The sequence below is a fragment of the Uranotaenia lowii genome, chromosome 2, assembly GCF_029784155.1.
Source record: "Uranotaenia lowii strain MFRU-FL chromosome 2, ASM2978415v1, whole genome shotgun sequence".
NCBI classification, from domain to species: Eukaryota; Metazoa; Arthropoda; class Insecta; order Diptera; family Culicidae; genus Uranotaenia; species Uranotaenia lowii.
This window is the reverse complement of record NC_073692.1, coordinates 384,968,364-384,994,394: the sequence shown is the minus strand read 5'-3', so window position 1 is coordinate 384,994,394 and position 26,031 is coordinate 384,968,364.

Sequence of the window (26,031 nt, the reverse complement as noted above, 5' to 3'; positions counted from 1 at the left end):
GCGCTACACGCTGGGCCAAGTTGAACCATTAATGTTTGAAAAATAACCATAATGGCAGTTTAGTGGATCAAGTCGTTTTATGAGTTTTCAGTGAAAACTCATAAAATGAGCTTTCGTAGAGAACTTGAATAATGGTTATTTTTCAAGCATGGTCGAAAAAGTAAAAATGAGTCAAAATTAAAAGGAAATACTTGTTTTTAAATATGAATCGACTTCTATTTCATTCAATAAATAAAAATTCAATAATTTTAATATAAGGTATGTATAATATTATTAATATCCATAGCTCTGCTGGCACTATGTTGCATTAGTGGAAGAAAGTTTAGTCGGCGGAGGGAATGATTGCGTCGGTCGCTGCTATCACAGCTACGAATGGTGCGCTGCTTCCTTTCCTGCAATGTCCAGCTTCCCGCTCTGCTATGATTTTAGTGCCAGTTTCTCCGAGCATATTTTTGGAACCTCCGGATGCAGCAAACGTAGGGAGATACGGAACATTCTGTAATATTTTATTTCCATGGTAATTAATCTCGGAACAGTTTCAGAAATTTCCAAAATGATTTTCTTACCCAAAGGCGTTACGGCAGCTGGAGACATATAAACATATAAAGTAATAATTCGTTGAGTTAACCGACGAATTTCTGTCTGCGGCGGAACTGCTGTTGCTTCCGACTCCAAGTAACTCATTGTTGCTTCACAACTCTCGTCTGAAAATTAAATTTAAAAGAATGTGACGTTGATCATCAATCTCAACATGTTTATTTATATTAATTGCATTAACGGGTTTTATCAGGCAAATACTTACAATTTGGGTATCAGGAGATTTATATGAAATTAAGTCCAACGCGGAACCACAAACAAAAAACAAACACTTCAGGAACAGCAAACATGGCGTCTACTTTTTCAGTCATTTTTTTGTTGAATTTTAACCATTGTCAAAATTTTCTTCATGAACTCGGAAAATGGTTGAAATTAAACAATTCATAACGGTTGAAAAATAACAATTTAAGCAGTTCTATTAAAAATTCCATAAAATGTATGAAAAGCACTCATTTATGGTTAAAAAAATATGAGCGTGTATTATAGAACATGTAAAAGTAAGCTTGGAGCAAACTTCAAAGTTTGTGTTTTTTTATAGTTTAAACAGAGCATTCATAACTCTTTCAAAATAACTAAAACAGTATGTTTATTACAAGTTTTTTTAGCTTTTTCAAAACTATCTGAAAACATATGGTCGAAACAAAAATATAAACATTTTTCATGACCATAATTAAACCGTCATAAAACGAGCTGCACAAAAAAATGTCATAATTAAACCAAAATAAAACTTCCTAATGCTAGTTGGCTGAATCTATGTTACCTGGGTCCTCTATACCCCCAATGGAAGAAAAGAGGAGTCTCAAATAAGCACAGAAAGAATTCTTGTGCCATTATACCTTCCCATCAGCGTTGCCAGATTGAAATCCGCTCAAATCCGTAGATTTGACAAAAATCGAAAAATGTACTGATTTCGGCAAAATAAAACTTGATGGCCTTTTTTTTGATCGTCAGGCAGAATTTTCATTTATCCGCAGAGTCCCTTGAATTCCCTTGAAATCCGTATATCTGGCAAGGCTGCCTCCCATGTCTAATTAGGTTCCTAATGCTTGAATAACTATTGAAATATGAAAAAAATATTATGGAGATCCCCTTCCCTCCTGCTCTCTCTTCAATGGAAGAAGGAGGGGTCAAAAATAATCCTAGAAATATTTTCCGTACCCTCATAACTACCCATGTTGCAATTGGTTCCTTTTGTTCAAGGGAAGGAGGAAAATGGAGGCCCTGGAGCAAAAAAAAACGAACATTACTTTAATCATAACAAGAACTAGATATCTAGGAAAGGAAATAGAAACTAAAAAAGCGAAATTAAAACGTATAAAAAACAGCTAAGGGGGCTGCCTTGAAATAATATCTTAAGAATATCTTTTCTTTAGAATATAAGCTAAAAGGACCCCCAGAGTGAATGTTGCAGATTTTTCCCCGCATTTTTTGAAGACTGAGCAAATCAGGACCATTTTTTTTTTTCAAAATTTTGTTAAATCTGAGCATAGAATTTGTAGTTTTTTTTTAAACAAAATCCGGAAAAATAAGGTTGAATTATTGAAACTCCTCAGCAACTTTTTATATTTTTTTAAATTTTCAATTACAAACTAATTCAGATTAACCTTGCTCAAAAAATCTAGCCCAACTTGAGATTTCTGTTTTTTTTTCCTTAGTATGAATCTATCAAAATACAGACTTGATTCGCGATATTAAGGCAACCTGCCAGATCGTAATTTTTTTTTACTTGTTCACTTTACTTTTATAGCCCGTGAACGCCCGAAAAATCTTGGATGCCTACTCACATTACGTTCTCCTATTTATTGCATAAAGATTATATTTTACGAGTCCCCAGGGAATGAAGCGTTATGTTTTGAAAATGAAAGTTCGTATGTCTTGCTCAATAAAGTAATCTGTGGTTCATGTTTACAAAAATTGAAACGAAGATTTTACTAAAATTTACTTCTAATTTTTATCAGAGCAATATCAGAGTAAATGCCGGGAATTGCAGAAAATTTAAAACAAAATATATGAAGAACTTGAAGCGAAGATTTCCTGGATTGCCCGGTTTTGTCTGGATATTTGTTATTAAATTTGAAAAAATCCCGTATCTTGCCATGATTTATTCACCTCAAACAAAAATCTCAAACTAATAAACGAAAATTTTTGATTTTTGCGTCAAAATCAAAATTTTCCGATGTAGTTTTATTGAGGACTTTGATAAAACTTTCTCGAAAAATTTTGATTTTGACACAAAAATCAAAAATTTTCGTTAATTAGTTTGAGATTTTTGTTTGAGGTGAATAAATCATGATTTTTGAAAGCCAACAACGCGGATTCAAATCTGCTGATATATTTCGATGTAAAAAAATATGTTCTAAGTGTTTCTTCTTCAATTTTTTCCAAATTATTCCCTAGTTTTGACCAAATTTGTCCGAATATTTCTCGGATATTGGGTAACATGTTTTGAAATCAAATGCCTGAACTAGTCCGACCCGGATGCGTGTGAGGAAAATTATGGCAACCTTACGTTATCAGCATAAGTATGAATATACATAAATTAAAATTATTGTTTGCTTTTGAATCATTATTGAAATTTGCGAAAATCCATTTAAAAAAATCTCTAGTTGCTTTAGTCCAATCGGCCATATCTACTGATATTTCTCATATTATTTTTATTTCAATTTCTATCTTAGATAAGACGTTCAAATTAAAACTTTTCCAACTGAAGCTTTCGTCTATTGATTCTGAGCATATCTTTTTCCGATTGAAAGTTCTCAAATTGTTTTCAATAGAAATAGAGATTTAAAATATTGACATTTTCAAGTCTTGAGTTGTTTTTTAAGATTCGTGGTTTTCTTAATTTTGGGAACTTGAGATCTTTATTGAAACTCCAAAACTCATCTGATTTCTGGAATGATGTGTTTTGAAAATCTTATATACATTCTAAATTAATTTTTGTCACATTCAAAATCACTTTTTGAAAAAGAAATTGTGTTTCCAAAATTGAATGTCAAATTCAAAATTGTAATCCGCATCACATTTTTAAAATTTCACAACATCACATAAACCCTGTTTTTTGTGTTTGTAAACATGAAATTGATATAAAATTTATATAATTTATTTCAAATTTAATAATTTCTGTTTTGAGCTCTGATTGTTACCTTGTTTCTCAAGTTTGTTATGAATTGCATTTATTATATGTTTCTTAAATATTGATTTGAAGATACCATTTTAATTTGAGACACTGAATTGTGGTTCTGAATTAAATCTGATTTCAGGGCTCGAATCATACTTTTGAACTCTTATATCCGTATCTGCATTGAGTTTGAATATTCTTCTTCTATAATTTTTGAAATTTGGAATTTCTAAATCTTTATATTACTTCCCTTGAGCATAATCGCATATGCGTCCCAGAGTATGATTTTCAAAAAAATCTAACAAAATTTTGATGTTTTTGCACGACCAATGATGCAAAAGTATTTGTTAGTCACGGTAATAACAAATGCTGTTAATTGTTTTGATCAAAACCGCGGGAGAATAAAAAAAATCTCGAAACAAGTTACAAATTTCAATTGCTGTTTTCTCAACTTGACAAAAACGAAAATGGGACGGACTTCCTAAGAGTGGAAGAATTGTTTCTCAATTGTTATGATAGAAATATTTATCTTGCTTTCGATAAAGCGCTAACTTAGCTTTCAATGATAAAATAAAAATATTTTGATATCTTCGCTTTTTGTTATTTAAAAAATTTAAATTGCTGATAGAGTTATTAAACAAATTACGAATCGAATTTTTAATATTAACGGACAAGAGTTTTCATTCTCGATTAGTTGGAATATTTAAAAAAAATGATTCAATATAAATAACTAAATTTGTTATAAATTATTTTGTAAAAGTTTCCAATATTCACATTTTTTCCATGAAAATAAATTGGCATTCAAAACTATTTTAAACATATTAACAAAAATTGTTTTCTTTTTTTCTGTTGTTTTTTTTTGTGATTTGAATTACCGAAATAATGACGAACTTGATTTTTTTTTCAAAATTGTACAAATCACGAAAATACCTCTATTTTGGGCCGTTTAGGGATATATTTCAGTGTTTAATCTCGTACAAACAACCTATTTAAAACATCGTTGAGCTTGAAAATTACATTGTTTTGAATATAAAATGCTTACATGTACGCATAACATTACTTTTTTCCCAAAAGAAAATGTAAAAAATAAATTGAAGCGGCTACTAGATTTCAAAAAATCTGAACCAAATTTTATTAATGTTTTAAGTAAGACTTCGAAATTCGGGTTCGCCTTAAAAGGCCACAAAAACAAAAAAAAATATTGAGTGCATGATAGGTCTTTAATTCTTTAACATAACTTTCAACTTTTTGTGAAGAAAATGGGTTTTTTTTGTGATACGTGAAAGTCGTTTTGTACGAAAGTAAGTATTTTACAATATCCCTCAACGCCTCTAAATACCTCTTTTTAGTCTAATCTCAAATCCATGGAGCATTTTTATAGGCAGGTAAAAAATCCTCCTTGATACAAAATTTTTTAGAGCAATTGAAAATTAGAAAAAAAAACACAGTTAAGGAGATCTGAAATCAAATCAAACAAATTAAAACAACGACCGCCCCCAAAACGAAATTTTTTGAGCAAGTTGTATAAAAATAATTTTTAAAGGGTATTTTTGGAAGCTTGAAATACGATTCAAAATCTGTCGATGAGTTTTTATAAACAATATTTTTGTTGAGAAATTTCTGGGTTTTGAGAATATTAGCCCGGATATTGCCCGGATGTATGGTGATTTCTCTTGAAAACAAATGCGTGGATTTTGCCAGGTTTTTAAAATAAATTACCCGGTTTGTCCGGCACGGATGCGTGCTGAAAAATTTCTGGCAACCTTCTCTATCTCTATTGTCCAGAAACCCTAATAAGTAGGCCTCGCGAACGCTCACATGTACACGAGAATACAAAAATGTGTCATACTTACTCGATGTTAAATTTGTTTATTGATATCTAGATGTTATTCCAATTAAAAAAATATTAGAGTAAGACTTACATTAAGATATAAATATTCGATAATATACAAAATTTTTGTTTTCAATTTTTCTTTTATTTTTGACTTTTTGTCTGCCTATTTGAAAGCTGTGTAACCGTAGGATGGAAATAGAAAATCTCACAAAACTGCTTTGCATTTACACAGAATTTATTGATTGATTTTGTATGAATTGTTTTGTATTAATTATTTTGTAAATTACAAAAATTACAATAATTACAAAAATTACAAAAATTAAAAACAATTACAAAAATTAGAAAAATTACAAAAATTACAAAATTACAAAAATTACAAAAATACAAAAATAACAAAAATTAAAAAAAAAACAAAAATTACAAAAATAACAAAAAAAACCAAAAAATGCAAAAATTACAAAAATTACAAAAATTACAAAAAATAAAAAAATTACAAAACATACAAAAATTACAAAAATTACAAAAATTTATCAAATTACAAAAAATTTCAAGAATGACAAAAATATTTAAAAAAAATCAGAAATATCAAAAACAACGAAAATTACAAAATAACAATTATAACAAAATTGCAAAAATCACAAAAGTATCAAAAATAACAAAAATGAGAATATTTTCAAAATTTACAAAACTGACAAAACTTCAAATTTGAATTCAGAAATTTGACCCCATATATCGGAAACTCGAACAGTAAAAAATCATAAAAACAATTAACATTGATTAATTTTAAGTTTAAGCTTGGCAGTCAGAAAGGTTTAAATCAGAAGATAGCAGTCAAAAGTCAGAAGACAGAATTCAGAATTCATGAGTCTCAAGTTAGAAATCAGAAGTCAGAAGTCAGAAGTCAGAAGTCAGAGGTCAGAAGTCAGAAGTCAGTAATCTGAAGTAAGAAGTCAGAAGTCAAAAGTCAGAAGTCAGAAGGCAGAAGGCAGAAGGCAGAAGTCAGAAGTCAGAAGTCGGAGGTCAAAAGTTAGAAGTTAGAAGTCAGGGGTCAGGAGTCAGATTTCAGAAGTCAGAAGTCAGAAGTCAGAAGTCAGAAGTCAGAAGTCAGAAGTCAGAAGTCAGAAGTCAGAAGTCAGAAGTCAGAAGTCAGAAGTCAAATCAGAAACCAGAAGTCAGAAGTCAGAAGTCAGAAGTCAGAAGTCAGAAGTCAGAAGTCAGAAGTCAGAAGTCTGAAGTCAGAAGTAAGACGTCAAAAGTCAGAAGTCAGAAGTCAGAAGTCAGAAGTCAGGAGTAAAAAGTCAGAAATTAGAAGTCAGAAGTCAGATTTAGAAGTCAGAAGTCAGAAGTCAGAAGTCGGAGGTCAAAAGTTAGAAGTTAGAAGTCAGAAGTCAGAAGTCAGATTTCAGAAGTCAGAAGTCAGAAGTCAGAAGTCAGAAGTCAGAAGTCAGAAGTCAGAAGTCAGAAGTCAAATCAGAAACCAGAAGTCAGAAGTCAGTAGTCAGAAGTCAGAAGTCAGAAGTCAGAAGTCAGAAGTCAGAAGTCAGAAGTCAGAAGTCAGAAGTCAGGAGTCTGAAGTCAGAAGTAAGACGTCAAAAGTCAGAAGTCAGAAGTCAGAAGTCAGAAGTCAGGAGTCAGAAGTCAGAAGTCAGAAGTCAGAAGTCAGAATTCAGAAGTCAGAAGTCAGAAGTCAGAAGTCGGAGGTCAAAAGTTAGAAGTTAGAAGTCAGAAGTCAGAAGTCAGTAATCAGAAGTCAGAAGTCAGAAGTCAGAATTTAGTCAGAAGTCAGAAGTCAGAAATCAGAAGTCAGAAGTCAGAAGTCAGAAGTCAGAAGTCTGAAGTCAGAAATCAGAAGTCAGAAGTCAGAAGTCTTAAGTCAGAAATCAGAAGTCAGAAGTCAAAAGTCAGAAATTAGAAGTCAGAAGTCAGAAGTCGGAAGTCAGAAGTCAGAAGTCAGAAGTCAGAAGTCAGAAGTCAGAAGTCAGAAGACAGAAGTCAGAAGTCAGAAGTCAGAAGTCAGAAGTCAGAAGTCAGAAGTCAGAAGTCAAATCTCAGAAAAAAGTATCCAATAATCAGAAGTAAGAAGTCAGAATTCAACAGGCTGAAATAAGGAAGGGCTTAGATCTGTACTTTCTTTACGTGGACGATTCAGATTTAATTTGCCAAATTTTGAGCACGTTTTACAAAATATGTCTACTATTTTTTAAATAAAATCTTAAAACTCAAATCAGGTTGGTCTATCAAGAAAGAAACATGGAAACAACAACAGGGTTGTTTAAAAACTAGACATGTTACAGAGCCCAACGTTCCAGACAAAAAAATATGAACCTGCAAAAATGGTAAGTTACTTTGTAATCTTTGCAAAAACATATCAGCTCTAGCAAGCAAAGTCTAGCATTTTTAAATACTTTTTAATGGATTCTGATGTTTTATTTTGAAATTGTTATAATTTTATTCATGACATGCTTAGCTGCCTGCCATGTTGGCAAAAAATGAAGCTTTCGAATAGTTAAAACCAAAAATCAAAGACCGATTTCATTTCAAGCTCATTTGAATTTTCCGGAGGATTAAATGTGCAAAAATTTCTTCTTCTATACAAATTTCCATACAAAATTGAAAGGCGTTGCGCTAACTCAGGAATTCACCTAATTATCTCAAATTTTACACTGATGCTTGGTGATCCAAAACGCATCGAAAAAACATATGGGAGCAACAATCACTTTTTGAATCGGTCTAGTAAACATATTGGAGAAATTTGTTGAAGTGTTCAGTTTAAAAGATTTTCTAAGATATTTTGTCAATTCTGATTTCATCAAAGGGATTTGTTATTCATTAAAAAGAGAAAGTCTTATCACTTGCGGACAAAATAAATTTTTTAATCGATCCTCCTGATGAAGGTTGATGAAGATTAATGAAGGTTGGGTTGTCACTCATAAACCAACAATTTTTGTTTACATTAAAATTATTCTTAAATAACCTAACGTGTATAACAATATCACAGTAAATCGTTTAAGAAACAAATTAAAAAATATCTTTACTGGAATTCTGCACTTGCGACTTTTTTAAATCAAAGCTTGTTTTGTGCTTCCCTTGCAACCGAACTGAATCAATGTTTTCAAAAGCTTTTTTATATATGAGAGACAATGGAGAAGAGCATAAAAAAAGAAGCATTGAGCAGCGAAAATTCGATACTCGGTTGAAAACAAATCAGAAAATAAAGCTCGATATCAACTTATAACCATTATTTTTAACAAATTGAAAAAATGCGAAAAAAGCAAAAACTATAAAGTTAAATGTTTGAATTGACGGAGTTAAACACTATATTCGCAAATAAGAAGGAAACTCCAAATTAAAATTTAAGTGAAGTGTATTTCGGTACTCAGAAGACAAATTTGAAAATATCATTGAATTTTAAAGTTCGATTGAATAATTTCCATTAATCATACCCGAAAAGAGGGTATCAAACTCGAACTTTCAATGTTATCCTTTCTTTTTTTAAAACTCCATCTTTTTTACATAACAAACCAACCCATTATGTGACATCATCATAACTTGTCTATTAAAAACTAAATCAAAATCTAACGATTCATTTAAATTATTTGAAAGAAACTTTCAAATTTCTCAATAAAAAAAATCGGCTTAATTATGAAGAAAGTGTTCGGAATCATATTCAAAATCTTTCAGATTTGAATAAAAAATACTGAATGTTTTTTTTCAGATTTTTTAGTTTTTTTTCTCCATTGATTGAATGAAAACATCTAATGTTAAATCTAAAATTGAAAAAAAAACGTATTCGTTTCCTCGAAAGTATCCGAAATCACTTTGGCTCGAGAGCCTTAATATGTTTTTAATTCAAAAATTGATAAAGCAAATCTTCTTCTAACGAAAACTAAACTAATTAACTGTAGAATTAATCCAATACCAGTAGCCCTGTGTCCCGATAAACGATCCATCAAAATTGATAACAGTTCAAGCGAGAAGACTTCATTCCCATAATTACTTAAGAGCTCAGCTAATTACAAATCAAATCCTTTCTGGATGAGCTTACCAACTTGATTGGATAAAACGAGGAGCCGGTGATATCTATTCAGTCAGCGAACCGAATCCAATTGTCAACCTACCTGTGGAAAGAAGAAAAGACAACCATCAGTTTTCAGTAAGGTTTCAATCAGATAAAACTCATTAGCAAACAATATTAGCAATTTTGTCGTCCAATCAAGGTACTGCGCCAAAAGTTGGCCGACACCCTGCTCAAATCTCCGGCTCAGGTGGGGGGCGATGGGATCGAATATCCCAAACACAATCACCAGAAATTCCGTCATTCGATAATTAAACTGGGAAAACACAACCAGGCCCAGCCAGTTCAAACAAACTTTCATTCCGGCTCTCTTTCTCTCTCTCTGCCGGGACTCCATCATATCAACACCGCCACCCACACTTTTGTGTTGCCGGCTGATTTGATTTCCAGATCGCGTAACAAAATCCACTTCCATTTTTCCGACAGTTGGCTGACTTTCCCGACCGGCCGACGACGAGGGAAATGTTTGCTCAATCCGAAACCTGTGGCAGTGGGAAACCTTTCTGATTCGTATCTTGATTCGTCGGAACCAAAATGGAGCGCACCTCCTAAAATAAACTTTTCCCGTGAAAAGAGGCTTCCACAGAAGTGAAGGTTTCAACTGAACCCTCACGCGTGATTTTCCGAAACTCCGATAGGAACCAAACTCAGAAGAGAGAGTAAGGAAAAAAAAGTTCCCAAATCATCCGGCCATCGGAACCCACTGTTTTGGGCCTAATCCGAAAACATGAAGTGCAAATCTCGATAAACAGATTTGGTGCATAGAAGATGATGCTGGATGGTTTTTATGGGAGGGGGGAAATTTTTCAAATCGAACCTTTCGACGCCCAAAGTTGATTGGGCTAAAGCTTGTCTTCTTTGGACCTGAGCACGGTTATCGGCCGACCATAATCCACTTCAATTTGTAAGGGGCTTCCACTGAGTTTATATTGAGATAAAAATACACTTATTTCTAGACACGAAGTTGTTGGGTCAGTTTATTCTTTGGATGCATTTGTTTTTTTTTATAATAAGAAACACAGGAAACTCAACATTTTGACAGATTTTTTTTAATGATTTGTACGGTATTGAGCAAACAGAAAAAAATATAGATGATTTTTATCCTTAGGATAATAAAAGAATGAGTTTATCAAATAGCAACTTAAAATTGAGAAAAAAAAAATTAAAAGGAGTTAAATTTCCCAAAAAAAATCAAAAGCATATTTTCCCAAGAATAACATGAAGCTGTATTTAGATGAATCTGGGTAAATGAGTGTATCTCTCTTGTTTCTCGACTGAATTCTATAAATTTTAAAGTTTGGAAAATTTGTAACAAAACTCAAATTTGAAACCTTTTAACACATTGTGGATCAAACAAGATAAATCTCATTTTTTTCGTTTGCACGCGTATGCTTAAATGTTATAATTTTTATAATGAAACTTTATTGTACAAACTTGAACACAACATTTTATTTGTAAAATTTTGTCCAGTTAATGGTGTTTTTCTCTCAAATTATTTAATCAAGAGTTGAAAAAGTCAAAATTTCAACCAATTAAGAACCAGAATGATTCTTGTGTTAGTGTGCAATCCTTCATTTTTCTTTAGAATTTGACATATAGTTTGGGTACTTGACAGTCAAATGTCAGGTTGGTTTGGGGCCCAAGAAATCGTGGGCTTCAATTATGATGGTTGTCAAATTCAATGAAAAAGGTTAGCCATTCCTCGGCATTGCCCCTATCCAAAGCACAGTTTATGGGAAAAAACGATTGAAGGGTCCTAATCAACCCTTTTTTTAGATTGGCGAAATAAACAATGTGTTTCGTTAAAAATAACCACATTTAACCACATAATAGAGATTTTCAACCAACAATTTTGACAAAAGTATAAACACTCAAATGTTTTTTCTGAAATAAGTGTAGCCTAAAAAGTGCCTAATTTCGCTATATTTTGTCAGAAGTTTTTGGATTATATACTATTCAATTTTTTTTTTCTTTCATAAACAAAGGTTTTTGCTGCAACTTATCCCTTTTTCTTAGTAGGGTGAAAATCGCATGTTATGTAAATTTAAAACTTTTGATGCACAAATGTTAGGATTACCTGTGAACATTAGGTTTTAAGAAGCCATTGAAGTTGAAAAGTGTTTCATGATGCCCCAGATGACGGTATACAACGCATTTTATTGAGATTTTTTTTTAAATTTTTTCTTTCGATTCTGATCTCGTTGAGAAACTCTCTTAACTTGATGATTTCCTTCTCTGTCGCGTTCTTTACAACCTGGCAAAAACCTTTTTTCAACATTTCTAGCTTTGAGATACAATGAAGTAAAAAAAATCATGTGTTATTTGCTCAAAACAGTTTATTTTAACAGATTGTTGAAAATAAGTTGAAACACAATTCATACAATCAAATTTATTTCAAATACATTCTATGACTTTGATGTAATTAGGAAAACTTTGACTATGTCCATAATTAGGAACACATTGAAACAGTGTTCCTAATTGTGGACATGTGCATTTTCAAGTTTTTACACTAAAAAAATATGGTTCTAACATACTTATTACTAAAATCATGATAAAAAACAATCCGACGAAAAATTTTATAAAAAATCGATAGACAAATTCAGCTATAATCTTCCATTTCTAAACAGGTGTTCAATTTGGACATACTTTGAAACAATCCGGATTTTACGAAAAATCCTGTGAGTTAGAAAACTAATTTGTTTGTAAAATAAAAGTTCCCATGATCCGTTACATTATAATTTTTTTTTTTTTCATAATTGTGAATAGTGATTGTGAATAGTGAAAAATAACGTCAAAAACAGCCAAAAACGAACGGTATGTTAACATTGGAAACACATGCCAAATTAGGAGCATTCACCCAATAAATTAATAAATATCATGATATCATTCGTTTCTGAGTATTATAGATATTTTTTTTTAAATTAATTAACTCGCTTATATTCTGGAATCAAAGATTTGTATGACTATGAAAACCGAATAGACCATATATGAGAGAGTGGAAAATCATGGGCCACTTTTTTTTTCTTTGTTTTATAAGGCTGGAACAAATATCAATTTCTTTTTTTGTCACCCCCCCCCCCCCCCCCCCCCCCCTTCGAAATTTCCAAAAAACCCGTAGGGGAGAATAAATAAAGATTGAAGTATTTTATGCAATTTTCGACAAAATATTCAAATATTCGAAAGATTACAAGACCAAAACACAAATTTTGGAAGATGGAAGTTTTTTCCCCTTTTGTATTCTTGATTTTATTGAATTTTTCGATAAAAATTACTTGATTTATAGGTTTTGTGCAATGATACAGTATGCAATTTAGTTGCATACATTTATTTTCCCTTCCCATGCGATGTTCCAATTCCGAGTGACAAAAGAAGGATTTGAAATTTGTTCCAGCCTAATTTCTTTTTTATAAAAGAAATATTGAAAATAATAAAATTGTATGGTTTTCTACATTTTTTTAAATATCATAAGGATTTTTTTTTAATTTTCAAAAAATCATTTTCTTAAAGTTCAGACTGTTTTAAAAAAAAAAATGAAATATTTTTTTGAATTTTGAAAAATGGTGGAGAATTGTGGGCCACCAAATTCAAATTGACCAAATAACATGCAAAGTTTATGAGTTGTCTGTCCCAAAACTGTAATTTCAAAATTCATTTTGTTATTTAAAAGCAATTTCAGATGATGAAAAAAAAAGAAAAGAGAGTTGTGTATGATCAAAAAACTTCAAAATCCTGGCTCGCGAACATCTTGGCAAAATTCCCTATATAAGATGGACAAAATATTTTTCATAATTCTCAATTTAGCATACGAAACTTTTACATAAGGAAAACGGATTTTAGGTTCTGAATGTGTATAAATACATAAAAATATAGGTGGCCTAAGATGTGTGGCCCACGATTCCACAAGCTATAGTTTCGATGCAATTAGCGAGTGCTAGTTTAGTTATGTAAGTAACTTTTTTTTTTACTTATTTAAGCTTTATGAATGAATGAAGCATATGATGCGTATTTAAGTCAACAAATTGTAAAAATTATGTTACGCAAAGCGTCCGCGATTACAGTTGGATTGAGATTTTTTGTCTCAACACACACCTGAGATATTCATAATGGCCCACGTTACCCCACTCTCCCCTACGATAAAAATTTACAACAATGATAATGTTGTGTAACTAGTGAGATTTGATTGGCTCAAAATATAGGTTAGGTACACCAGAGCAATAGCCTGTAAGTGCAAACGAAGCTCTTATTCTTCATCAGAAATGTTAGAAAATAAACATTTTATCAAAAAAAAACTTTCTTTTATCAATTTTACACTCGATCGATCTGAGTCCATTCATTGAATTTTTCGAAAAAAAGGTAATTTTTGAATGATTTCTTATTTGATTTCTGACATTTTAGCGAATTGTGAAATACGACGTAGAATTGTAAGGGCTCAGTACCCATTCAAGGCGACTTCTCAGCATTTCTCCAGTTCTTGTTTTTTATTTTTCATTATTTACAAAAAAAATTACACTGTTTTAAAAGAATGTTTTTGAGCACCACTTATAATCGTAACTTATTTCGTTATATTGTTAATTGAGAACATACGAACCGGAAATATTTAATTTTTCAAGAACATAAAATTCGAAAAGGGGCGCGTGGTGACGTCACTATTTTAATCACTCCCATAACAATTACTATTTTATGGAGGAATAAACTTTTGATGTCAAAATTAAGTGCTTTCAATTTTGAATCTGTATGCGGTTTATATTAGTTTCAATACATGATTTACTTGAAAAGTGGGTCTTTGACAGAGATAAAAATGGAAGGTGGAAAGAAATCGAATAGTTAGTGAAAAATGCGAGCTGGGGCTTTTGTGTGGTGGACATGAAAATACTAATACTATTTATAAATTTAAATGCATTTTCCTTATTTAAATTATATTATTAGATTTTGCATTTTCCTGATTTAGATTGTCTAATTTAGTTTAGTTGTCTTTATTAAACTTTCAGTCGAAATCGGGACTTGAAATATAAAATGTATAAAAATATTTTGAAATGAAATTTATTTAAATGTAATAACAAGTAAACAAAAAAAATGGATTCCATTTATTTCAACATTTTTGATTTTTCATTTCAATCTTGTTTCACTGGCAAAAAACTGATTGAAAAAAAATTTGTTACCTTTTAATTTTATACATATCAATTTTAAATTTGTTACTTAATGGAAAAATACTCTATTTCATTTTATAAACCCTCTAGAACTCGCTTTTAGAAGAACGACAAATAAGTTAAATGATTGCAACCGGAGAAGTTCAAAAATTGAATTATTTATCCTTTGTGGTTATACAATTTTTGACAAAAAATTGTTCAAATAATTTCTTAAATGATAAAGTTATTCTTGGAACTAAAGTGATATGCAATCATTAAACTAAACTTATGTGACTTTTTCAGCGAAAAAAAAAGTTTAAGAGGTTTAGATTTTGCAAACGAAAATGCTAAATTATGGACAGAAAGAATATTGCGAAAAAGGTTTCAAATTCCAAGTACGGATTGCGAAGAACTCCTTCCAAAACCGACTTAGTGATCTGTAGTATGTTACTTACACACTCATTTGGTGCAACTCCTGAGAGTGTACTTTTGGATTAGTGGGCAAGACTGGGTTAACTCGTTTTTTTTTTTTTCATATAAAGCCCTTGAACTCGTTGTAGGGTACGTAGGCTTATCTTTTGACGTAGGATCAAATTAACACATTATTTCAATCGCTTGCATTCGGTGGGCAGTTCTGGTGTGTTTCGGTGTGCGACATAAAAGTAAGTCAATGATGATTATGAGTATGATTCAGTCAATGAATGATTACATAAGTTTACAGCATTTTTTAACTAAGTAAACTGAAGATCACCTTTATTGTAAAATCGGTCACTAAACCCGAAAATTAAATTTAAAAAAATGTCAGTTGAGAAGTTTTTGTGTTACGCTCCTAATATGAAATTTTGGAAAAATAAAAAAAAAGTACTTGTACTTATATTCAAATATCTCAGACTACATAATATTTACTCGAAATCTCTTTTTTGCATATAAAAATCATATTAATTTGCTATCGATCAACTTAACTTCATTTTTGCGTATGATCAACATTATTGTTGATATTAGTGACTTTATTGTAGAAAAAAATATAGATAAACGCAATTTTTTAGAGAAAACTTTGTGTTGGCACAAGTTACAGACAAAAAAGCAACATTCAAAAATTCTGATTTTTTTTTGTATTTTAAAATTAGTTCAAAACAAAGGTTACAAGTGGGTTTTTATTGAAATCGGTTGAATATTAAAGAAGTTATGGTTACTTCACTATAACAATAATTTTTGCATTTTTGAATAATTTTACGAGCCATGGTGTACTTATCATAGTAAAGGTAGAATCAGACATGGTAAATCTCACTCACAAATAAAAATTAATTAGAAGCTTATTAAAAGGTTAAATGCAAAGTTTCAAAACGATCTAACCATGGAGGAGGGTTGCTTGAATTTAAGGAATTATCAAGGTAATTATTAGGTAGGTAGTAAGGTATTATTAAGGTAATCTCAAGACTTAAAACAAAAAGTTATTGCGGTCAAAGTTTGTATTTTAGCCGAAAATTCTCGAATAAAAAGCAATGCGTAAAAATACTCATTTCGTGTTGGACGACAATTTTCAATCAAATTACAATATTTGAACAGCAATACACTATGCTCTTTTTATACGCGGTTTGATTTTGCTCAGATTTTCTAACACGGCTTCTTTTTACGCGGTTTTTTGCCTTGGATATGATTCTTCTACACGGCTCTCACGAATCAACACGTTTTTTGAGTGAAAATATTCCAAGTTCTATACGTTAAAGACGGAATTCTCTCCGCGTAAAAAAAAAAACTCAGTGTAACATTTTTGTTTCAAGTCCAATCGGGCTTCGATTGAAATATTTTTCTCAGTTTAGGCTTTGAAAAATTATTCATAAAAAGCATTTAGCAGGGAAGAAAAAAGTTTTAAATAAAAAACCAGATTTTTTTGATTCTCCCGAGCAAAATATCTTAAAATCCTATTTACGTTTGAGACTCAAGAAACCCCTCCCCATGGTCAGATTGTTCTGAAATTTTAGTAAACTAATAATAAATTTTGACTTGAGGCGAGTTATATTTACCATTTTTGATTCTTCCTATACTATGAAAAGTACATCACGGCTCGTCAAATAATTCAAAAATGCAAATATTACTGTTATGGTAAAGCAACCATAACTTCTTCAATTTTCATCCGATTTTCATATATAACCACTTGACACCTTTGTTTTAAATGAATATTAAAGCACACGTGAAAATCAGGTTTTTAAAATATTACCTTAGAATCTAAAACTTTTGCTAAAACAAAATTTTCTTTATAAAATGCGTTTTTATTTATTTTTTTCATCATAAGGTCACTAATATCAATTTTACTCTTGATCATACGCAAAAGTAAAATTCAGTTGATCGATAGCTAATTTATTCATCTCTTATATACAGAAAAGTGATTTCAAATTCATGAAATGCAGACAGCGATATTTGAATTTGAGTACAAGTACTTTTTTTATTTTTCCAAAATTTTATTTTTGCACCATAACTCAAAAACTGTTCTACTAAGATTTTTGAAAATTTCATTTCAGGATTCAGCACCCGATTTCACATTTAAAGTTTACTCAGTTCAAAAATGCAGTAAATTAGTTAGTGTAGTTAAACATTTTTATACATTTTTTGGATAGCAGCAACCGTCTTTGCTTCTCGGATAACCGATGATATTTTAACAATATTGAAAACCACCCGTGTTGAAGTATACCCGGTCTTTAAAAAAAGTAAAATATTGACCCGACAAAACGATTCGTTTTTTGACAGATCCTGGAGATTTGCAATAACGGCTTAATTTTAATTTTTTTTTTTACAAGTGTGAGTGAAATAGCGAATAATGTTTTCCCAATTAAATGTGCACAATACAACAAAGAATTCAAAAAAAGGTAAAATTGAACGGAACACAGAGATTATTTTTTTCATCCATTTTTCTCGGTAAATTTTACCTTTTTTCGTTACCCTAGCAAAAAGGTAAAATTAACGGTCTTGAGATTCACTGAGCAAAAAACTAGATTCTACCATCTTTTGGCTATCTGTAACACAAACAAAGCATTTTTTATTGAAAATGTCACTACTAATCAATGTTTAAAGATTGATTTGCCGTTTTTTTGTTACCGATTTTAGGCTCAAAAAACTGTCAAACCCCAATAAACGGCTCCGCACACCGGTAGGAGGTACCTATTCTGTTCAGCTCAATTCAGCTAAAATTTACCTTGCATCGAGGCAAAAGTGAATTATACCTTTTTACTCGGCTCTATTCAGGCACGTTTTACCTCGCTATGAGGTAGAAAGTACCTTCATTGTGTTTATTTATTTTCTAAGTAAATGTACCTTTTTTCAGCTCCTTCCTCCTACCTTTTTGGTTTTTATGAACGTTCACCTTGCTGAATATCGTGGTAAATTTTACCTTTTTCTTATTGTCCGGGTAAGGAACCCGTTCGAACATAATTTAAATACTTCTTAAGACGGAAAGTATTGAAAGGCTTTTACAAAACAGTGCACAGTGGGGATTTTCGAGCCAAAAAAGGTACCCAATTCAGGCAAGAACGCCTCGCATGAAAAAACAACCATTCTTTATGAAAAAAAACACGAGGAATCGAATGGTCTACACCGCTTTCTGATAAAATGACCCTAAACGTCTCATTTTGCCCGATTTCCCCTATTTTTTTTGGGTGTAAAGTTATAATTCCGATTGTAGCCATCTACCTTGCAACAAAAAAGTCATACAAACCTTACTTTTTTATGTAAAAATGTCTGCATAAATTTAGGGGAAATTGGGGTGGTTGTGGCTTTTTTCGTCAACTTCACGCTTAGCGGTGTACATAATTTGATTCAGCAATAAGTTTTACACCCGATTCAATGTTTTTTGTATCTGTTAAATTCAATTCTCGTTTGTAACAAAGTATTTTTCGAAGAAATTTAAGGAATTTAGGGGAAATCGGGGTGATTGAGGCTCTTCTCGTCAACTTAACGCTAAGCGGCGTACATCATTCGATTCAACAATAAATTTTACACCTGTTTCAATCATTTTTGTGCATTTTATGATGCATTGTCATTTGTTATAATGATTTTTTTTCACATATCGCTCGATTTTAGGGGAAATCGGGGTGATTGCGGCCATTCTCGTAAGCTGAGCACTAAGCGGTGTACACCACTCGATTCAGCGACAAATTTTACACTAGATCACATGATTTTTGCATTAGGTATGTGAATCGCTCGATTGTTACAGTAAAATTTATGCATAAATTTAAAAAAAACCTAGGGGAAGTTGGGAATATTTAGCCATTTATATTCATTCTAGTACAAAAAAGTGACGCGATTAGCTAGAATATGAATAAATCTACCAAAAATAAACATTCCTGATGAAAAATTGTTGGATTACACTTTGTTTGACTGCATTTCTTTGAAAAAAATCTTAAATTTATGGGAAAAGAGGCAAAATGAGCCACTTGTCGTAGTAAAAACAAAAATTGAAGTACACCAATCGATTCAGCCGACATTTTTACATAAAAAAGTAAGGTTTGTATGACTTTTTTGTTGCAAGGTAGATGGCTACAATCGGATTCATACCTTTACATCCCATAAAATAGGGGAAATCGGTCAAAATGAGGCATTCAGATTCATTTTATCAGAGAGCGGTGTACACCATTCGATTCCTCGTGGTTTTTTGCATAAGAAATGATACATTTTGAGAATTTAGTACAGCTAAGGCGATCGTCACAGAAATAGGTACCTTTTTTTGATCGAAAATCCCCACTGTGCTTTGTGATTTGTTTAATGAGTATGTGAAAGGAAAAAAAAGATTACAATATAACAAAAATTAAAACCACTTAGTAAACAGGCTTCAGCTTTTGCCCTGCCAGACAGATACTCTGTGCATTAAACCGGAACAACATCGCTAAGTCGCTTCTCCATCCTACGAAATGGAGAATAAATATCGGTAAAGAAATCAAATCTGATACCACAATCTACTTATATGTATGTACCAAACACGGAATACTGCGGAATAGACAAGACAGAATGGAAGATTTTTTTCTCCGAATCTTCGCCAGCTTCTTCAAAGGAAATGAACCAATACCGAATGCCATAACGAATGGAAGATGAACTGATTGGAATAAGTAAATACCTGATCGATACGAGGTTACCATTGAGATAGTTTTTCGACCCCTTTTTCCATAATTCTTAATATGGTTTTCAAATTTTTTAAATCTTATTTGTCACTTATTCAAAACCGATTGAAATAGTGAAAATTTAAATGATTATTAGAAAGATTTAAAAAATTGCCCAAATTTATAGGGGGAAACCCTTTTCCCGAATTTAGCACCTAAAGTCAAGAAGTCTCCCTTAAAGAGTTAAAAAAACCCAAGAAGAAAAATGACCAGCATCGGCAACCCTACAAATCTCCCCATTATTCTGGTGGTGACCTTAATCCAGCAACAAAGACTGCGAACAACCCTTTGCAACAACGTCAGAAACCCATCTCAACGAAGAAGCAAGGAATCGCTTGGTTGCGTTCCTTTGGATCCGAGATTTTTTTCTGCTTCCGGTCTTTCTACTGCTTCCGATCAGCATCACCAAACCGGTATGATTCCATTCAACATAAGTTACTTGGCATCACACCGGTTAAAAGGACCGGCCCAAGATGCTGCTGCTGGTTGTCTAGGAATGTTCGGAAAGAAAAGAAATATGAAAGGAAGTCCAGCTCAACCCCCAGGAATTCGGGGTTCGGCTAGACAGGAAAGATGAGTAAATTTACTTGCAAATGGCCATTCTTGACGAGGGTGACCTCCATTGGGCGTCTCGCGCTTCGGCTTGATGATGATTATGGTGAAAGGTTCTGTAGGCGGTTTTTCTTTTAACCTAAAGAAACTGACTTCTAAAAAGTCAACGATTTTCTCACTTTTTTCCTTTCTAGATTTCTTGAATGTTTAACAACCAACTGTGTCCCATCTAATCGAGACCCCTGAAAGCTGCTTCTGAATGGAGCAGTGATATTGTAAGCATGACTTCTTTTTTCAGATTTTTTTCCCTATTTTAGAAGAGTTGATTTCCTCCAACAACGTCATCGTCATCCTCGTCGTCTGATTCTTACCTCATTTGGTCTGTTCTTAAGGGTCTGGCCTTCCAAAGAATTTTTTACCCCATTTTTTCGCCATGGAATGAGGCGACATCAGTGAAAGTGTACGTGACACCACCCGGGGCTAGCAAAGCAATTTTCTTGGAATCGGTCCAACTGGAGGTGAGCTTGTGTTTGGCTTCCGGAATTTCCCCTTTAACATGAATGCGGACTGAAGACTGTGAAGAAGCACCCGCCCTGACCTATGCATGTTTAGCGGCCTAGAATGGGCGAAGTAAGGTAGAAAAACGTGATTTCCATCGGAAACATGCAGCCGAAGGGCTGCCGGTGGTTCGCAAATTAAAACGAACAGGATAAAATAATTTAATTTTAAAAACTTCATTCGTCTAATTCAAATTGATGATTTCTCTGAATTTTTAAGGAAAAAAAACTCGATTGAATAAACTCGACAGTAGATTGTGGAATTCCTAACAGTCTGTTTATTATATGTGGATACACATTATACAAAATCATAAACAAATGAAAGTTTTCATAATTCTGAGTCATCGAACTAAGAATAAAGAATTTCTAGCGCAGTAAATCCAAAATTATTTGATAATATAAAAAGATTAATTGTTTGTTAGATAAAAGTATTTAAAAATAATCAAAGTCAACTTTATTTGCAGCTTATTTGTGATTTTTCAATATTTGGATCTTAGAATATCCTGTATGATCCCGTTCGGGGAACTGAAATGAAGGGAGCAAATTCGTCAATAATCACACAAATTGTGCAGCCAATGGTTGACTTTGTGGTAATTTGTGGCAATTTGTGGCAAGTTGTTAGAGAATTCTAGAAGGTTTGAGTTCAAATGAGAAAAACCAGTGCTCAGAGAGAGTAAAAATGGGCTAATTGTTGCAAATTGTTAAAATTTGTGAAGCAGTTGTGGAATTTTGATCATTACCACTCAAAATGCAAAGAATTCTCTCTTGATTTCAATCCCTTGATCCCGTTTCTTTGAAGTTTTTTGAATGAGTATAATCTCACTGAGCTTTTTTGGAGTTACAGAATAAGGCAATTTAAAAATAAGGATTAAGACTACAATTAAAAAAAGCCCAACGTGTTTCAAAGAATTTCACATAAGAAATTACAATCGACGGAGTGAAAGCGACTAGGAAACGAAGGGTCCAAAAATAAGTCGAATAAACAATCAGGTTTTAAAACTTTGATAATTATGACAATTTTAGAAATTTTGTAAATTACTTCAATTTCTCGTTTTTGGCATTTTTGTCTAATAAATTATGGTTAAAGTTTTGTAATTTTTGCCAATTTAATTATCGTAGACAAATGCTTAAAATAAACAAATTGAAAACTTAAAACAAAACAAGAAAAATTACCAAAATAAGTTAAACTGACAAAAAATCGAAAAATTTACACGAAAGACAAAAATGACAAAAAAATACAAAATTAACATAAATGATAAAATAATTAAAATTAATAAAAATAACACCAATGACGAAAGAAATTGACAAAAATTACGACAATGACCAAATTGGCAAAAATTTAAAAATAAATCTTATTGCCAAAATTGACAAGAAAAGGCAAAAAAAATGTTGAAAACAACAATATTTGAAAAATAAAGATAAAGTTTACCAAGTTTACCAAATTGATAAGATAAACAAATATGACAAAACAAACAATATGTACAAAATAAGTGAGAAAATTGCATTTTATCATTATTTTCATTTTGTCAAAAATGGCACCAAAAAATCTTGTCGTAATTTTCATTTTTGTAAATTTTGTAAGTTTGTCTTTTTGTCATTTTTGTCATTTTTGTCATTTTTGTCATTTTTGTTATTTTTGTTATTTTTGTTATTTTTGTCATTTTTGTCATTTTTGTCATTTTTGTCATTTTTGTCATTTTTGTCATTTTTGTCATTTTTGTCATTTTTGTCATTTTTGTCATTTTTGTCATTTTTGTCATTTTTGTCATTTTTGTCATTTTTGTCATTTTTGTCATTTTTGTCATTTTTGTCATTTTTGTCATTTTTGTCATTTTTGTCATTTTTGTCATTTTTGTCATTTTTGTCATTTTTGTCATTTTTGTCATTTTTGTCATTTTTGTCATTTTTGTCATTTTTGTCATTTTTGTCATTTTTGTCATTTTTGTCATTTTTGTCATTTTTGTCATTTTTGTCATTTTTGTCATTTTTGTCATTTTTGTCATTTTTGTCATTTTTGTCATTTTTGTCATTTTTGTCATTTTTGTCATTTTTGTCATTTTTGTCATTTTTGTCATTTTTGTCATTTTTGTCATTTTTGTCATTTTTGTCATTTTTGTCATTTTTGTCATTTTTGTCATTTTTGTCATTTTTGTCATTTTTGTCATTTTTGTCATTTTTGAAGATTTTTGAAGATTTGATTATTTTTTTTCAATTTTTTGCGATTGTCAATTTCTAAAAATTTGTCATTTTGGTTTTTTAAATCCATTTTTGTATTGTTTTGTCAAATTTGTAATTTTTTTTTTCATTTGTGTCGTTTTTATGAATTTTGTAAAATATTTGAATGTTTTTTTTAAATCATTGAATTTTCTTGAACATTTTGGAAAATTGATAATTTTGCTTGGGCATCGTCGTTATCATGGTCGATTTGAGATGCCGAAAGAATCTTTGATGTTTTATTTTAAGGAAAAATCGTTTATATAAAGGTGAAAATTCTCTTGGAATTGAAATTTTATTTTACAATGCTTTAAGGAAGGAGCATCTGTTAAATAGCAAGTTGAATCCATTTTTTTCCTTGTTCTTGAATTTCATACTTAAAAAAAAATTGCTAAGCGGTACTTTGAGTTTCAAAAACTGATGTTTATCTCGCATGTTTTCTGAAAAAGGAAACATACCAATTTGTCGATAACTTGAAGGCTCAGCACCAAATTTATATCAAAATTTTAAATCAGCAAGCTTTTTTCTAGAATTTTTTTTTTCAAGATTGTTTTTATTTAACTAATCAAAATGTGTATTTGTTTTAATACCATTTCCATGGAAAGATATTCAATTTGCGGCCAAAATACAATTTTTGAACCTCAATAACTTTTTTCGTTTTAAGTCCAATCGAGTTGAGCCTTTAGAGTAAATGTGAGTCTTCATTTCAATTTTAATAAAATCAACATAAATAGCAATCGATTGGTGAAAAAAAATTGATGAAAAACCAGTTTTATGCTTTTTCAGAACACAATGTCTATTAAGAGTGGGCTCAGGAATCAGTTTATCTGTGTCTTCAATTGGTGAAGGCTTTTCATTTTAAAGAGTATAAGAAGAAGAAGCTTTCTTTCCACTCTTATTAGAATTTAATATGAATATTTCCTTATAACCGATGTAATGAAGGACATCGAATGAATTGAAAATTTCAACTTTTTTGGTCGATGGACCTTAATAAGGTTCGACAATTCTTTTTCTTCCGATTTTTGCGCCGGCCAATGTCTCTTCCCCATGCTGTGAAAAGAAAAGAGAAAAATATTTAAAAAAAGAAAAGAAAAATTAATAAAGTAGAGATGTACGAAACATGAAGAAAATGTCCAACTGAATGAAAATTGGCAACCACTTCCGACAGACCAAAACAAGCCTGAATTAAAACGACAAATTTTCACAAACACTGCACCACAAAGGTGGAATGAGGTTCTGTTTTTCCAAATTTAGTATTCACCCACGTTGCTCAACCGGATTGCTCCAATAGCCCGAATTGAAAATGCTTCAACCTCCTTTTATTTGAACACTTCTATTTTGCCTCTAAACTAACCACCCACCCCTTTCTCTTCTTTTTTTTTGGTTCTCATTTCCCAAATCGTCTGAAAAGAAATCATCACAAGAAAGCTGATTCGAGAACGAGAATGAGACGATCAACATTCCTTTAATACCGTAAATTGAAGAGTAAATCGTCCGATTTTCATTTGTGTAACGATTTCGGTCATGAGGCTGCTAGGAGAGATACTCGTCCTCAACTGTCTGTTTTCTGTTTTTTTTTTGTTATGGAAAAAGAATGGGAGGGAAGCTTCGACAAGCAGCATAAAAGGGATCAAGTTTCGAAAGCTCAGATGGCCGGGCTCTTTCAGATTAGGGAAATCCCGATTTTTTTCCTGCCAGTCTCTCCTTTGGCCCACGATCTTCTCGTATTGCGTTTTCCGGTAACAACTTGTGAAAATAGGGTTGGGGTTTTCTTTTTTTGTGTTGCAATCCAAAGGGGCTTCGAATGAATGCAGATTGAAGTCGGAAAATGTGAACCAAAACGATGAGATTGTAGTTTTAAGAGGGTTTGGAAATTGAAAAAGAAAACTCGGAACTGGATGAGGAAAACTCTGAACCTGAATGGAATCGGATTTTGGTTTTGTTAGTAGAATCAGGGGAAAGGGGAAAGGCTCGAAGAAAATCGTTTGCTTATCTTCGACTGATGGCTTCAAACTACGACAACAGATGGAACGGAACGCATTCGCTTGATCTTCTAAAGTGGTTGTTTGTTGACTTTTTGGCTCGAAAATGGGAAATAGATGATGTTGGTGAATGTTGTTCGAACATCTATAAAAAAAAGCGAATGCGAGATTGTTTCTTAATGCGATGCTCAGCACTTTTCTATCCATCCATACCAACTGGAGGCGTCTTGATTTAGCTTCATTAACATTGGAAGATTTTAAAGAGTAAGTTCTCCTCCTTAAAAACCTTTAAAATCTGATCCGGTTAAATCGATCACAATCTTATAGAGGATTGTTTAAAAACCAGATTATGTCAATGTTTTCCAATAATGACTAATGGCATCCCCTCTAGCAAAATCTCATAAATCATGCTTCCGAATCGATTAATCTTCAGCGATTGTGTCTCACATATCAGAGGAAAAAGTTACAATACACACGTTTCCCCCACATTTCCTTGGGCAAACGAAACCACATCATAGGGTTGGCTTTAAATTTAGGCAGACCGCCTTTGCTTTTGTGTCTATCATTTTGACTCGTAGAATCAATGAAGGAGTGATGGATGAGAAGGACGTGTCGAATTAAATTTTCTTATTGCTCATCTCTGAGTTCTACTAATAATAAAAAAGTTGTCTACAAGAAAATAAAAAAACAAGTTCTATTTGTATGCGTGGTAGCGTGATTTTATTGTTTATTGTTTATCTATTGTTTATTGTATAAAAATCAACGGATCAAATCTAGATCCTAATGATAACTTAATTATAGGTTACATATATAAATTGACATAAATCTT